Source organism: Diadema setosum, chromosome 16 (assembly GCF_964275005.1).
Source record: "Diadema setosum chromosome 16, eeDiaSeto1, whole genome shotgun sequence".
NCBI classification, from domain to species: domain Eukaryota; kingdom Metazoa; phylum Echinodermata; class Echinoidea; order Diadematoida; family Diadematidae; genus Diadema; species Diadema setosum.
Window position 1 is genome coordinate 14,672,382 of NC_092700.1, and position 12,305 is coordinate 14,684,686.

The window sequence follows — 12,305 nt, forward strand, 5'->3', positions numbered from 1 at the left end:
GATATAATCATATACTTTTTTTATTATATTCCAAATATTTTAAGATCTGTTGCTCTCAAGTGACAACTCATATGCTTCTTATTAATAATAATATTCGAAGTCCAACACGTGGAAAATTCCAAGACGACCATATAATATATATATATATATATATATATATATATATATATATATGTATATACTATGATATAATCATATACTTTTTTATTATATTCCAAATATTTTAAGATCTGTTGCTTTCAAGTGACAACTCATTTGCTGTATCTAATTGACAATAATATATTACATGTAATAATAACAGCCAAGAAAGCATACAACTACAAAACTTTTGTTTTGAGAAACAACAACAACAACAACAACAAAAAAGCAACCGAGCAGAATATTAATTCAAATACCAACAAGGAAACCTGTTTAACAAAGGAAACAAAACGCAATAGACTTATACGATAATATACGTGATGTCCAATGTCAGAGAGAAGTAACCTTAAATTTTCTTACTGAAATGTTTTACCTTAGGTGGTGTATAACTACTCTGTAGGATGTACCATGATATACCCTGTAGACTTGACCAGCATGACCCTCGTAGATTATTTTTAGAGAGAGATGGTGTAAGCGATAAGCTTCTTACCGTCTGAGAACGAATCGACTCTTCTTCGTCCGCAGGAGGATCGTTTGATATGACAAGTTTCTGGGAAGTTTGCAGCCTTTTGTGAAAGTGGAACTCTTGGATGCACTACCCTGGACTCAGTGTACGTCATTGTCGTCGTATGTTTGCCAATCACCTTGCGTCTTGGTATATCCAATCAACTTGCGTGTTTGTTAGATCCAGTCATACAGCGCGTTAGTTTATCCAATCAGCTTGCGTGCTTGTTATATCAGGGAGGTGGAAAGAGATCTTTCCACCTCCCTGGTTATATCCAGTCAGCTGCAGCATGTTAGTCCATCCAATCAGCTTGCGTGTTTGTTATATCCAATCAGCCGCAGCATGTTGGTATATCCAGTCAGCGTGCGTGTTTGAAAGGCCTATATCCAATCAGCTTAGATGTTGGCATCTCATCACATTACTGAACCACCGGTAATGCCCCGTAGACGGTAATCATTGAAGGACTGATCATTCAAGTGATAGTACCAGGGAGGTGAGATGAAAACTCACCTCCCTGATACCTCGGTCTTGAAAAACACTAACAGAGGAGCAATCAAGAGTCATAAAAACCGACAAGTTTATGATTAAATACTCCCAGATATTGAATCTCTGCCAGGATGACTCTATTGCATTTAGCAAATGGTTATTTCGAAATCTGAACATGTTTTGTTTTAGTTTCTTTTTTCCTTTCTATATTTCACTGTGATAAATCATAAACAATAATACGATTTCAGAAATATCAAGCAGGCATGCACAAACACGCACGAACTGTTACATAAACAATGCATTTCCTTTAGACAGACAAATAAGTATATTCAAACAATCGTTAAGATGATAGAAAACATCAGTGGCGTAACTAGGGAAAACGGCACCCGGAGCAAGCGCGAAAATTGCGCCCCTAATTTCTGAAAAAGTGTTCAACCCAAACCCCATGCCGGTATAGGGACTTTTAAAAAAAGTCCGCATGATAAGAAATTGCAGCCGCTGCTCCGTGTAACATTTTGCCTGCTAAATATAAAATGACGTGTGAACACAATAGACATTGTCATTTTGTCTGCGTCATCATCACATTTTGTTCTGATCTTTTTTTCTTTTGATAAATTTTGGCGAGCGAGCCGAAAATTTTTGTATTTCAGCTTACAAAACATGGAATTCTTGTCATTTTTTGCTTATCAAATCTTACAATTCTAATCAAGATATAGTGACGGCCTTATACGATTTATACCAACAAACTGAGGACTTGAAAAAAAATACTCTAAATTAGTACGAGCGAGTGAGCCGAAATTTGTATATTTCCGCGTCATCATCACTTTTTGTCCTTATCTTTTTTTGGGGGGGGGGGGGAATAATTTTGGCGAGTGAGCGCAGCGAGCGAGCCGAAAATGCTTGTATTTCAGCTTAAAAAACATGGAATTTTTGTAATTTTTTGCATATTAAATCTTACAATTCTAATCAAGATATAGTGACGGCCTTATAGATAACAATTTATACCAACAAACTGAGGACTTAAAAAATACTCTAAATTAGTACGAGCGAGTGAGCCGAAATTTGCATATTTCCGCGTCATCATTACGTTTTGTTTTTATCTTGTTTGATTTGTTGTTTTTTTTTTGCGCCCCCCCCCCCGACATAATAAAATATAAAATGACATAATAGACATTGTAATCTTGTCCGCGTCATCACCACGTTTTGTTCTTATCTTCTCTTCTTTTATATACATTTTGGCGAGCGAGCCAATAAATTTTTGTATTTCAGCTTACAAAAAATGAAATTCTTGTGTGAACACAATAAACATTGTCATTTTGTCCGCGTCATCATCATATTTTGTTTTTATCTTGCTTTGTCCGGGCGAGTTTTTTTTTTCTTCTTCTTCTTCTTCGTGTTTTTTTTTCGTTCCCCCCCCCCGTTTTTGGCGCCCCCAAGGAGTGGCGCCCGGGACACACACACACACACACACACACACACACACACACACACACAATGAGAACAACAACACCAACAACTATAGCAACAACAGCAAACCCAACACACATACCTCCAAATATCCTTTCCTAATATTGAGTTAGTAATACTTGCATAATAGCACAAAAGATCCGTTTTGCAATTTGTATACTTTATGTATACAATGGTGGGGCTATATAGGGAACGACTCATGGGTGGTAGGCTCATGTTGCTATATTTCATTTGGATATTTTTGATTCTTGAATGTAATTTATGCAATTTTATGATTGTAGGCCCTATACTATTTTGTAATATCACGAATACATGCATCATAAACAGTTTGTATCTAATTCATTGAAATTGAGCGCTTTGCTCTCAATTATACATTCAATTACAAAGTATGAAGCTTGTGCCTCTATTCGAATTGTTATGTTTAAAATTCGATCACTCGTTGCATATTTTACTCCTTTTTGAACCCTCAGAAAAATATAATGTTTATTCTTTTACTTTTTTTTTTTTTGGCAGAGCTGTCCAACCATCTCCATACGTGTTTTTTATAAGTATTTTCGAAACAGTAGTATTTGCATTGATCAGATTCGAATGAAATCTACTTCTCATTGACGAGAAATTAAAACTCTCACACACCTCCTGCTGTTTCTATGGATCCCTGGAATCCTTGAGGAAAAAAAAAAATAACTCGAGCTTTTCCAATAGACAAGCTTTCAGGTTTCAGCAATAGGCAGTGGTTCTTTGTTTTCCGCGGTATACCAGCATAAAGCGAACTAAACACCTCATCGGAGACGCGTGATCTTCAACAGTGTAAGAAGCAAAATCGATGCTATAAGTACTATAACGATGCTTTGACTGTAAGTATTTGAATTTCATTCAATATCAGACTCATTTTCACAATGAAATTAGTGTAAACAAAAATAAGCAGCTGTATCAATTCTTCTCACTTGTGCTGCTGAATCACTTTTTTTTTCACATATACAACACAATATTTCCCCCCAAATACCATGTATATAAAAGTGACATAAAATACTGTATAAAACTCAGCAAAAGCTCTCCTGATCAACTCAGTCAAATTAATTAATATTTGCTTCATTATTACACTTTGCTGAAACAGTTTGTAAAGTGAACGTGATGCATTCTTCCATTTTATTATTATTACGACCCGAAAGACAGGGGATACGAAAATCCATATACTATATGGTATAGGTGTTACAAAAACATTTCCCACTTCTGATCCTTTATAGTTCAAAAACTATATATCAGATAACACTAACATTGATATGAGCAATAGCTGAATAGTGTACAATTTTGTTGGGGGTAATTTGAAAATGAACGCATGATTCAGTTTCGTTAAATTCAACATTAATTTTTCAGTCAGGTTTCAGATTCTGCTCTATTTTCAACCCTCTGTACAAAACTTCAACTTTGCACAGGGGGTTATTGGTGTGTATAGGAGTGTGTTGTTGATACCCAGACAATGGTCCTGGACAATGGCCAGGATTGGAATGCTTTTAAGGCGTTTTCACATCAGCCCGATGTTTCGAAATAGCGCGCTATTTTCTGACTTGGGAAATTAACCCGATAACGAAATAGCGCGCTATTTGATAATGTGAACACAAATTAGCGCGCTACTATTGTATCGCGTTGATCGAGAAAATTTCTCGAGTCCAACTCGGGAAATTTCTGAAATAGCGGGATAGTAGCGCGCTATTTGATAATGTGAAAACGACTCGAGAAATTAGCGCGATGCATCCCATCATGCCTAGCGTGTGTGACCCGATCGATCGAGGCAAACTGCACACAAATCATGAGGAATTTTTGAGAGGGCTCACACATAACTGATGCTGTTTGCACATACTCAGCTGTCGAATTAGCTCGAAAAAAAATCGGGCTATTTTATTCTCTTCGGGCTGATGTGAATAAGAAATGAAATAGCGTTCTAATTCGCAATCGCGAAAAATATCTCGAGCTTGGATTTGTGACTGTCTATTCTATTATCTACACACACACACACACACACATACACACACGCACACACACGCACACACACACTTTTTTTTTTCAATGATATTTTATTGATTTCATTCAAATCATTCATAAATCAACCCATTTTGGGTGTAACATGAACATAAAACAGTACAAATGCCATTCAAAAATACAAATCCATTTGTCAACTTATACTGCCGATCATCTCTCTTCAACATAACAACTCGATTATAAATCAGTCCTACTGACCATTTCTTCACGAGAAAGTATTGACATGTACAAAAAAAAAAACAAAAAAAAACTTTGACTGTACTGAATCATGTTACTCACACTTACAAAGGTATATAGATAAAAAAGCAACAAAAAAATACGTTATACAAAACTAGAATGAAATCATTTCATTGAAAATGAAATCCCCATCCCCACCAACCCCGATTCACTAAAACCTACCCCACACCCACACCCACAACCACCAAACACATACCCACAACCCACCACACATACCCACAACCACCAAACACATACACCCACAACCACCACACACATACACACCAAACACCAACACACCAAACACATACACCCACACACCACACACACACACAACCATACAGCCCACACACAAAACACCCGACGCGATACCACCTTCCTTCCTAATGAAAACGACTTCCACATGTTTACGTAAAACATACAAGCGTGTAATGGACCGTATGCAGAAAAGCATCGTCCGCCCGCACCCAAATACCGCTCCAAATTCACATTCCAAATCATCAAATAAACCTCATCAAACTCCTAATTACTGATAAAATCCTATAACCTTTATGCCAAAAAAAAAAAAAAAAACTTACCCCTCCCCGCACGCGGCCAATAACAAATCAACTACGCTGTACTAAAAAAAAAAGAAAAAGAAAACAAAACAATATTTAAGCTCTTGTTCCAGAAACATTTTCCCATTTCAGCAAATGTAATCCCAACTTATTTCTTTTTAAAGCAATTTCTTTTTCTTCATCCCGAAAACTCATTATTCTTTTACAAATTTCCTCAAAAGTAGGAATTTTTCCCTCCGACCTAGATCTAAAAATAATGTATTTCAAAATAAAAATTATTGTATTATGTAGTTTTATTTTTGGATCCCTTCCCATAACACCAAAATGAACATCTCTCCATTCTATATTTCGAAGATCTACCATCTCAAACCTATCTATCATTTTCAGCCACAAATTCCTAACATACACACACTCCCAAAATAAATGTTTATATGTTTCTACCGATTGCTCACAAAAAGAACACCGGTTATTTGCAACAAAACCAAACTCAAAAAGATTTTCTTTTGTATAAACAACTCCATGTAATAATTTATACTGAAATTCCCTAAGTTTTGTTAGAAGTGTTGTCATTCTTGGTCTTAAAAATATATGTGTAATTTCCTTCTTCGAAAACGAATAATCATTTTGGCCATCTTTTATTAGTAAAATATACGATTGCTGTAAATTTGTAACTAAGAGTTCATATACCTTTCTAAATGAAACATCTTTCAATAAAATTACATTTTCAAAAATTTTCAAAGAAATATTATATTCCTCTTTATCAACAGAATAAAAATCATATATATTTCCCTCAAATTTCTGGCTTCTTACAATAACCTCCCCTATTTTCCAAACTTTAACTATATTTTCACTATCTAATCCTAACCTGTGAAAATGTACTGCTGATCTCATACAATCTTTTTCCAAAATTTGCTTTACTAGATAAATATTCTTCCTATACAAATTTTCACAAAAAATCATTTTCCCTCGACACAAATAATCCTTATTATTAAAAAAAATCGGATTAATCTTGCCTTCTAAATAATTCCGGTTATTCTCCATTTCTTGCCATGCCCTCAAAATTTCTAAATAAAACAATGGTACTTTAAGCTTTAATAATCGTATATCATAATTACACAAAAATATGAATCGTCCTCCCACAGGCCTAAAATATAATCAAAAAAAAGTTTCCATCCCATGAGCTTTTCACCGTATAACAATCGCTTCAACCACATAATCCTTTGACTCTTAACAAATAATTCAAAATTTGTCATTCTAAGGCCGCCCTCACTATAATCCTGATAACAAATAACCCTTTTAATTCGATCTTTACCATTCCATATAAATTCAAAACAAATTTTATTAATATCTGCCACTACCCACTTTGGAACCTCTATTGATGAAGAAACATAATATGATTTAGACAAAGCATATGTTTTAAGCAAATATATTTTTTCCATTACAGTAAAATCTCTTTGTCTCCACCATCCCAAAAGTCTTTTAATCTTACTCAATATCTCTTTATAATTCAATTCTTCTCTGACCTTAATATCCAATGCAAAATACACTCCTAAAATTTTAATTTCAGTTACAACATTGCCCATGGGTAACCTTTCATATCTTTCCTTTTTCTTCCCTATCCTCATTACCTTTGTTTTATCAACATTTACCTTCAAACCACATAATTCATAAAAATCCTTAAACATTTCCTGTATTCTGATAATTGATGACCTATGTCTAACAAATAAAGTCATATCATCAGCATATAAAACTTGCCGAACCTCAAAATTCTCAAACTGAATACCTCTGATCCCATTATCCCTTCTCACCGCCTGCGCCAAAATTTCCATTACCAACAAAAACAAATATGGTGATAATGGGTCCTCTTGCCTCACCCCTCGCTTAATATCAAAATAACCTGTCGAAACGCCTCCGTTCATAACACAACTACTAATTCCATTATACACGATTTTTACCCAGGAACAAAACGACTCACCAAATCCAAATAATTCCAACACCTTAAATAGAAATTTGTGCGAAACTGAATCAAACGCTTTTTCAAAATCAACTGCTATCAAATATGCCTCTTCTTCACAATAATTATTACAATAAAAAATTATATCATCTATCAAACGCAAAGCCTCGCCAATATACCTGTTTTCTATATAACCAACTTGATCCAAATGAACAATCTCATGTAAGACTCCCTTTATTCGATTTGCCATTATCTTGGAAAGCATCTTATAATCCGTGTTCAACAAAGTAATCGGTCTATAATTCTTTATAAATAATGGATCTTTGCCCTCTTTCTCAATCAATGTTATTACACCTTGTTTTTGAGACGTTGCTAAACAGCCTTTCTCAAAAGCTTCATTAAAAACTTCAACCAATAAACTTCCTATTTGTGGCCAAAATGTAAGATAAAATTCAACTGTAAATCCATCATTCCCAGGTGATTTATTTAATTTCATGCTTTTTAAACACTCCCAACATTCTTCTTTAGTAATTTTTCCTTCACAGAAACTCTTACTTTCATCACTTAATTGAGGAGTATCTTTACAAAATACACTTTCTCTGAAATCATCACACACCAATTCATTTTCTGAATTTTCTGATTTAAAATTCTACCACTGTCAGGAGACGACAGAAGATCTTTCTCCATAATATCTATTTCATATTCCAATTTCTGTATACTTAATCTTCTCTCCTTTGATTTTTTCTTCGAAAATTTCATTGCAAAATTTCTCATTTTCATCTTTAAAAAATCCCAGAAAGAAGATTTAGTATCAAACTCTGTCAACCACTGTAATTCAATACTTTTTATTTCTTCATTCATTCCCTGTACAAATTCCTTATCAAAACACAAACTATTATTGAATTTCCAATAGGACTTCCCATAACTTTCATTATGTCGAATAGATTTCAATTGTAAAAAGATCCCAGAATGATCAGGTGCTACTGATGATATAATCTCACATGTTCTTACTGAACTTTCCAAATCCTTTGATATAAACCAGTAGTCTAAGCGACTTTGAACCAGCGGAGCGATTTGCCTAAAAGTAAATCGCTTGAACACTGGGTTTCGTTTCCGCCATATATCAATCAAATTCATTTTCTTTAAAAAAACCCTCTAATTCTTTACTACCACTCATTCTCAAGTGAGTACTATCACCCATATAATCCAAATCTTTATCCATTACTACATTAAAATCTCCACCCAAAATTAACGAAAAATTCATAGAATATAACTTTGACAGACAATCATTAAAATTCACAAGAAAATCAATTTGTCTATGCACCCTATCCCTTGTTGGGAAATAAACATTTCCCAGAAGCAGTTTGTAACCTAGTAAATCCCCTTTTAAAACCACAAAACGCCCTTCATCATCTGTCATAACCTGATCAATCTTAAACCTCAATCCAGGGGCTAACAAAATCATTACTCCCCTACTATGATTTGACCCATGACTAAAAATAATACGTCCTCCCCATTCTCCTTCCCACTCTTCCTCAATATCAGGGGTACTGTACGTTTCCTGTAACATAACTATATTCCCCTTTCTCATTCTAACCCAATCAAAAATCATCTTTCTCTTTACTCGATCCCGTACCCCCCTCACATTAAGTGAAATTAAATTCAGACCCGCCATGATGTATGATAAATGGTATCTACGTAACCGAGAGGGAAAATCCTACCTACATAATACTGATAAATCAGAGCAAACAACTCAGACCTACTACATCCAGACCTCTGAAATGTACACCAGGAAAAAAGACGGTATCCCACACACCACTTCCATTCCGCACCACAACACACACAACAGAACACACACCCACTCACCCGTACCCAACCCACCCCCGACAACACAACACTAAGTCTTATCCTATTCATCCTCACTCTTCAACACACCCGTCAATGATTAACACCTACATATTTCTGAAGCCGCTCCCTTCCCCGCATTATACTTTCTATCCCGTCATTATTATCACACACAAAATTACCCATTTATTATACTGTCACTCCCCACACACCTATCCCTCCCACTTATTTCACTGATCTTGGTCTACCAAAACCTTAACTAAAATACCAACAATTATAAATATAGATTAAGCTCTCCACAGTAAGTGGCTGTTTCCTTTCTTACCCAAAGCAAAACACACAAGCAACCAGTTAAAGTACAAAACATATCGTTAAAAAAAAATTAATCTCATGAAAACATTTGATAACGACCTGGCTTACCCAAACAACGTGTATGAATCAACTGTTGTCACTAAAACCTATAGCGGCAGAATGGCGGCAGAATGGCCACTTGGAATACATTGTACATGAAAATCATCATCTTTTTATGTAAATTAAATATACAGTCTTCTTTATAGCATGACGACTCTTATACTAAACACAACAACAGCAAAAAAGAAAGGAAAACAAAATCAGTTGAAACATGTCATCCACTGCGCCTAGAGTGGGAAATCCTCATCTCACTGCATATTCCATCACTGGCTGCCTCCACATTGCCCTGGGCAGCGCGGAGACAGCCATCTGATAGAGGGCGACATGGTGTAATTAATGTCATGACCAAAACTCGTGAAAAAGTTGCAAAAAGAGTCCAGTGCCCTCATCATAATATCGGAGCCTGACATCAAATTCCTAATTTGAATTCTAACCGAGATTCCTGAGTACCTCAGCAATCTTCGTTGAAACATAATATTCCAGATATTTCTTCTTTAACATGACCTTGAAAACGTGACATCTATAAATCCGTTGTTACAAAGCAAACCAGGCCGGCCAGGCCACTTAGAATGCATAAAAAAAAAAATAGCATGCACAAATTAAAGATACCAGTATTCATACCTCCCTAGGTAGCCGAACATTTACTCAAAATTCTCACAGAAAAACTATTCCTTTTAATCTAGGAGTCGACTCCCTGGTTAAAACCTGTCACCCCACCATGCCTACAATGGGAGGCCTTCATCCAATTTACATACATTGTATTCCATGACTGACTGTCTCCGCGCTGCCCCCAGCAACACGAAAACAGCCAAGTCAGAGGGCTGCATGGCCTACAGACTTTCTTCCAATTTACATATTCCGTAACTTACTGTCTCCACGCTGCCCAAGGCAACGCTGAAACAGCCAATCAGAGGCCTAACATTGCCTACAATATGTCATGACCTAACTCATGAAAGGGTTAGAAAACAAGTTCAATGTTCTCTCTCTTTATACCATTGAACTGACAAAACAAATTACAAATTCCTAATTTGAAACATCGGTCCAAATTCCTATATACGTACATCTGCATGCTTTCTTCGTCATACAACCTTCGTCTGCCAAGCAGACCAAAAAACGTAGCGGCAGGTGGCCACTTGGAATGCATTTTACAATAAGCACATATAAATTAGAATCCATTTATCACAAAAGACCAAAAAAAAAAAAAAAATACATATACACACGCCCACCTGAAAAACTCCTGTCTCCCACTATGCCAAAAGCGGGAAACCTTCATCTAAATTTACACAATACCTTGACCGCCTGCTTTCGCGTTGCCCAGGGCAACGCAGAAAGAGCCAGTCAGAGGGCGTCTTGGCATACCATGACCAAACTCATGATACAAATTCAATGCCCTCATCATAATGCCTGAACAGGACAAAACAAATTACACACACACACACACACACACACACACACACACACACACACACACACACACACACACACACACACACACACACACACACACACACACACACACACACACACACACACATAAACACACAAACACATTAATCAGCGATGACAAATATACATAGGTTAAACCGCACCTTTGATGCAGTTGATATTATTTGCATATACTATATACCTGTTGATATTCTTCTTCTGGCTAAGTCTGCCTCCTTCAATAAGCTGAAGATTCTTGCAGACCGTGTTATTCTCGTTACTATAGTTTGAGAAAGAATATCAAAGACATATTCATTATTATTTTTTTTTTTTGTGTGTGTGTGTTTGCAATTTCAACCTACAACGAGAAGCGATTTTTCGACTTGTTTTGAAAGATTTTGATAGCAAACCCATAAGGAAAATGATAAGTTATCAATGTCTATGAAAACAATACAGATGGCGCCGGGATATAGATGTACCAGTCTAATTATCCTTAAGAGACGTTCGGATCCTGACAATGAATACAGACTTATTCAGTGACCTTTTGATTTGTTTATGAAATCATAATAAAACCTACAGGGGAAAATGATAAAGTATCGATGTATAGGAAAACAATACACACATGACGGATATCAATGTACCAGTATTATCTTTCAAGAGACTATCGGAGTCTTGCTATGGATATCTGTTCACAACATTACAAACACTTCATGATTGTCTGTATCCTGTTGAAATCCCACTTGATTTCTTGTTGATCAGCGAACTGTGATCTCCTTGTCTCGGTCTCGTCTGTCTATATATCTATCTCATATTCGTATGTTTATCTATCTATCTATCTATCTATCTATCTATCTATCTATCTATCTATCTATCTATCTATCTATCTCTTTCTATCTATATCTATCTATTATATGATTTTTCTTACATTTGACATTTTCTTAATATGTTTCAATTTATTTGTTGATAAAAATTATACCTCAATTCAATTCAATTCTTTTTCACTTTATTGTCCTTTTATAGAAATATATTTTGTTTGTATGCATACACATACATGGGTTTTGAAAGAGGGAAATATGCCTATAAAGGTCTCATAAGCGTGTCTCGTGTCTGTGTGATATAAACAAGTTTTGGCTCTCTATTATGATCATTTTTATTCCCAGTGGAAATGTAACTCATGCTACGAGGGAAGATTTACTTGTGAATAAGATAGAGACCGCGCATGTGTAATGATTTTGTCCTCCAAAAAGTCTAGTTAGGACGATCG